Source organism: Oncorhynchus masou, chromosome 28 (assembly GCF_036934945.1).
Source record: "Oncorhynchus masou masou isolate Uvic2021 chromosome 28, UVic_Omas_1.1, whole genome shotgun sequence".
Taxonomy (NCBI): Eukaryota; Metazoa; Chordata; class Actinopteri; order Salmoniformes; family Salmonidae; genus Oncorhynchus; species Oncorhynchus masou.
In genome coordinates, this window is record NC_088239.1 from 7933924 (window position 1) to 7939923 (window position 6000).

A 6000-nucleotide genomic window follows, 5' to 3' on the forward strand; every position below is an offset into this window, starting at 1 on the left:
ATGGCGTTCAATACGGCCCTGTCTTGCTCGGACTCATTCAACCTATTGTTATATATCACACAACAACCTTAAACCTAATGCACCACGAGTCTGAGCGAGCCACCGGTGTACAGCATCCAGTTGAAGTTATCAACTGCCTTTTCTCCCAGGAGTGCAACAGAAGTCCACGTAGAGTGAGTGTTAGAGCCGATTTGGACATATTTGTGTAAAAGACTGAACATATGGAGCTCCATGTATATTTGTGTAAATATATTAAATATTAATGTAAATGATGAAATATTAGGTATGTACCATTATGATTTACATTTACCTGATTTGAGATATATTAATTTGTTGTTAGTGTAACTCAGTTTTTGGCCCCCCCCTCTTGCCTATTCATTGTATTGTGGTAAGTGTGTTAGGATAAAGGCAGGAAGTTGGGCCTTCGGGAGGGGGAGTCCTTGCTAGATGCGGGAGCGGTATAGTTTTTTGACCATACAGACATACAGACATATAGACATAATATGTATTTTCCATATCAAGTATTCTATGCTTTAAGTTGATTGGAGAATAATTTATTTGTTAGATATAAGAAGAATAAACATTTTTGTTGCACCATATCCCTGGATGTCATCAAATGTTTGGCCGTTTGGAAACCTTGAGTGTGGACTGTATGCGTACCAAACAAACCCGCTTCAGGGTTGGGCAGTGGCTATGGTAAAGACAAAAGGTAGCCACTACAGTGAGCATGGAAGAGAGATCTGTTCCAAAACTTCTTTCATATATACTGTTTGGAAAATGGACAAGACATAGTAAGAGTTGTGATGGGGTACAGGTGAGAGTTGTGGTGGGGTCTTCCACTTTGAACTCTGAAGCTATGTGAAGAAGAGAAATTAAGAATTGCCAGAAGATTGAATGCCCGGGGAAGGAGGGGATTTAGACTTGTATAAAATTGTTATTTTGGGTATCAATTTGATTGAGGAGGTTTACACACTGCTAAATGTACAGTTATTTAGGCCAATGAACGCATTGAGATATCGATCTGTCAATAACATGCCACTCACGACAGTGTAAGACCGGGATAAATGGCGGCTGTAATGATAAATTGTCTATATGTGATCCCGTTTGCAAATTTACATTCATTTACATTACATTTAAGTCATTTAGCAGACGCTCTTATCCAGAGCGACTTACAAATTGGTGAATTCACCTTCTGACATCCAGTGGAACAGCCACTTTACAATAGTGCATCTAAATCATTTAAGGGGGGTGGGGGGTGAGAAGGATTACTTATCCTATCCTAGGTATTCCTTGAAGAGGTGGGGTTTCAGGTGTCTCCGGAAGGTGGTGATTGACTCCGCTGTCCTGGCGTCGTGAGGGAGTTTGTTCCACCATTGGGGGCCAGAGCAGCGAACAGTTTTGACTGGGCTGAGCGGGAACTGTACTTCCTCAATGGTAGGGAGGCGAGCAGGCCAGAGGTGGATGAACGCAGTGCCCTTGCTTGGGTGTAGGGCCTGATCAGAGCCTGGAGGTACTGCGGTGCCGTTCCCCTCACAGCTCCGTAGGCAAGCACCATGGTCTTGTAGCGGATGCGAGCTTCAACTGGAAGCCAGTGGAGAGAGCGGAGGAGCGGGGTGACGTGAGAGAACTTGGGAAGGTTGAACACCAGACGGGCTGCGGCGTTCTGGATGAGTTGTAGGGGTTTAATGGCACAGGCAGGGAGCCCAGCCAACAGCGAGTTGCAGTAATCCAGACGGGAGATGACAAGTGCCTGGATTAGGACCTGCGCCGCTTCCTGTGTGAGGCAGGGTCGTACTCTGCGGATGTTGTAGAGCATGAACCTACAGGAACGGGCCACCGCCATGATGTTGGTTGAGAACGACAGGGTGTTGTCCAGGATCACGCCAAGGTTCTTAGCGCTCTGGGAGGAGGACACAATGGAGTTGTCAACCGTGATGGCGAGATCATGGAACGGGCAGTCCTTCCCCGGGAGGAAGAGCAGCTCCGTCTTGCCGAGGTTCAGCTTGAGGTGGTGATCCGTCATCCACACTGATATGTCTGCCAGACATGCAGAGATGCGATTCGCCACCTGGTCATCAGAAGGGGGAAAGGAGAAGATTAATTGTGTGTCGTCCAACTGTATTGGTGTGTGCTAAGTTGAGGGTCTTGAATTTGAGTAATAGACTCAACGTGGAGCACTGCATTTGGGTTGAATAACATTGTTACTAGGGGTTTTATTTGACCATGTTATCATAATTCTAATGTTAAAGAGCATCAATACACATTGCTTTCTGGCTGAAACAGGACAATTGACTTGAGCATGTTTAAGTATGTTTATAACTATGCAAGTAGACCAGCAGTAGTGACTAACGTGTTATGAATTAGATAGAATCATTAATTGTGCAAAATGTATTTGTAGCCGGAGGCTAAGTTCATACGGGGACAGAATGTTTGCAGAAGAGTGTGTCAAATGATAGGTGACCATTGATGTCCATTCATACTCCAGGGTTTACACACTATCTACTGACTGCCAAGTATACAGAAAGAGGCTGTATGTATTTTTATTCATACTCCAGGGTGAGGGTAACATCTGAAAGAGCTCAGTGGATGTTGGAATTTATTCGGATGGGTTATTTAGTTATTTTTTAATTTTGTTTTTACAATAATGCTGATTATAACTTGTGTTAATAACTTTTCATGTTCAAAACTGTGCACTCTCCTCAAACAATAGCATGGTATTATTTCACAGTAATATATACTGTAAATTGGACAGTGCAGTTAGATTGACAATAATTTAAGCTTTATGTCAATATCAGATATGTCTATGTCCTGGGAAATGTTCTTGTTACTTACAACCTCATGCTAATCACATTAGCCTATGTTAGCTCAACCGTCCCGCAGGGGACCCAACAATCCTGAATGAGTTTTAAGAATTGTGCAGCAAAGCCGCAAAGACTATTCTAGCCATGCCATTACTGACTCCTGAAGGAGATGCCCCTGATTTACTTCCTATTTTTTTTTTTACCTTTATTTTACTAGGCAAGTCAGTTAAGAACAACTTCTTATTTTCAATGACGGCCTAGGAACAGTGGGTTAACTGCCTGTTTAGGGGCAGAACGACAGATTCTGTACCTTGTCAGCTCGGGGATTTGAACTTGCAACCTTTCGGTTACTAGTCCAATGCTCTAACCACTAGGCTACACTGCCGCCCCATGTCTGATTACATGTCTGATGAAGCCTATGATAATACATAACACTGAGGAAAAAACATTGAGTTAATAATGGTGCAGCGTGTCCATAGGCCATGCTCACGGCAGGAGTTATGTAAACAGTGCTCCCAAGGTAGAGTTAAGGGCCTACCGTCATGGTGACCCTGTGGCAATATGGACAGTCTCAAACTAAGCTATTGATGATAAAGTATGTACTGATGTGTGAATTCATGTTTCTTTCCCCCTCCTTCTGAGAGTGAATTGCACTATGTGAAGGATTGAATCTCAATGACAACAGAGGTAATTTACAATTGTAAGTGTAAGAAAGTATTGTGTTTTCCCGTATGATAATGCTTGTAAGTCATTTTCTATTAGGTTGAGACTTAGTCTCAAAAGGGAGGAAATGTCGTGGAAAATTACACAATTAGTCATGCTATCCCGTGTTTTGCTATGTGCTAGTGTTTTTCTAACCTGATACAAACTTGTCTTGATGTGACTTAGTCATAAGACTGGGCTTACAGCTAAGCGCAACTGCAGCATGTGAAATCCCATGGGTTTACTATCTACAGAAAGTCACACGTATGGAAACTTGCAGAAAGGAGCACAATATAGTGTTTGTTGTTGTGAATGCAGTTAGAAGGTTGAGCCCTAGGCCTGTCAAACTTGTGCTATCTTAAAGTCTGCACAGACAACTAATGACCTTTTACACACTATCTACTGACTGCCAAGTATACAGAAAGAGTCTGTATGTATTTTCTCTATAAAAGCATTGAACAGGCACTGTTCCTGAAGCTTTTATTCTATGCCCTGTTGTAAGTGTTGTTTGAAAGAATCTGCAGTCTCTCTTCCTTTTGATTAGATATTCCGTGACAACACAGCAGACACACAAACACACACACACACACACACACACACACACACACACACACACACACACACACACACACACACACACACACACACACACAGACAGGCGCACGCACGCACGCACGCACGCACGCACGCACACACGCACGCACACAAACACACACGCACACAAACACACACACACACACACACACACACACACACACACACACACACACACACACACACACACACACACACACACACACACACACACACACACACACACACACACACACACACTGCGCATGCCTTCTAATATCATTGCAGACAATAGCATAATGAAAAGGCTAACATAAAGGTAATGGTGAAAGTCACCCCACTGTAAAATCAGCCGGGCGACATCAGTCATCTTTGGATACTTGCATTGGATAACCAGAATGAAAAGAGCGCCACCATCAGGAAACATCTATTCCTAACTCTCACACTCTAACATGATGTTGAACTTAGATTTTCTGTTTGGCAATTTAGAACCCAGAGTTGTCCCTACTTATAACCTAGAACTAATCCCGAAGTGTGACTTGACCACCAGGAAAACACCCCTGTCCATGTAGGCTGCTGGAGGATCGTAGTGAAGCAATAGGAGTCACGAGCCTGTCAGCAGTCTTATTCCTACACCAGTTGAAAACGCTTCGGCCTTGATGCTCGACTGAACTATGGATTTTCAAAAAAAGCAATACCCTTCCAAAAAAAAAACCCGGTCATTTTTCTATTTCAAAGACCCCAGAGCTGTTTGAATGGAAGAAATTAAGCACTTTCATCTCAGACGCATTTTGAATAGACGCGATCTAGATTGTCACCAGGGGAGGGGAAAAAAAGATAAAACGACAGAGTGGGAGAGGGAGGTGGAGAGAGAGAGGGAAAGAAAGAAAGAGTGGGAGAGAGAGGTGGAGAGAGAGAGGGAAAGAAAGAAAGAGTGGGAGAGAGAGGTGGAGAGAGAGAGGGAAAGAAAGAAAGAGTGGGAGAGAGAGGTGGAGAGAGAGAGGGAAAGAAAGAAAGAGTGGGAGAGAGAGGTGGAGAGAGAGAGGGAAAGAAAGAAAGAGTGGGAGAGAGAGGTGGAGAGAGAGAGGGAAAGAAAGAAAGAGTGGGAGAGAGAGGTGGAGAGAGAGAGGGAAAGAAAGAAAGAGTGGGAGAGAGAGGTGGAGAGAGAGAGGGAAAGAAAGAAAGAGTGGGAGAGAGAGGTGGAGAGAGAGAGGGAAAGAAAGAAAGAGTGGGAGAGAGAGGTGGAGAGAGAGAGGGAAAGAAAGAAAGAGTGGGAGAGAGAGGTGGAGAGAGAGGGAAAGAAAGAGGTGGAGAGAGAGAGGGAAAGAAAGAAAGAGTGGGAGAGAGAGATGGAGAGAGAGAGGGAAAGAAAGAAAGAGTGGGAGAGAGAGGTGGAGAGAGAGAGGGAAAGAAAGAAAGAGTGGGAGAGAGAGGTGGAGAGAGAGAGGGAAAGAAAGAAAGAGTGGGAGAGAGAGGTGGAGAGAGAGAGGGAAAGAAAGAAAGAGTGGGAGAGAGAGGTGGAGAGAGAGGGAAAGAAAGAAAGAGTGGGAGAGAGAGGTGGAGAGAGAGAGGGAAAGAAAGAGGTGGAGAGAGAGAGGGAAAGAAAGAAAGAGTGGGAGAGAGAGATGGAGAGAGAGAGGGAAAGAAAGAAAGAGTGGGAGAGAGAGGTGGAGAGAGAGAGGGAAAGAAAGAAAGAAAAAGTGGGAGAGGGAGGTGGAGAGAGCGAGGGAAAGAAAGAAAGAGTGGGAGAGAGAGGTGGAGAGAGGGAAAGAAAGAAAGAGTGGGAGAGAGAGGTGGAGAGAGAGAGGGAAAGAAAGAAAGAGTGGGAGAGAGAGGTGGAGAGAGAGAGGGAAAGAAAGAAAGAGTGGGAGAGGGAGGTGGAGAGAGAGAGGGAAAGAAAGAAAGAGTGGGAGAGAGAGGTGGA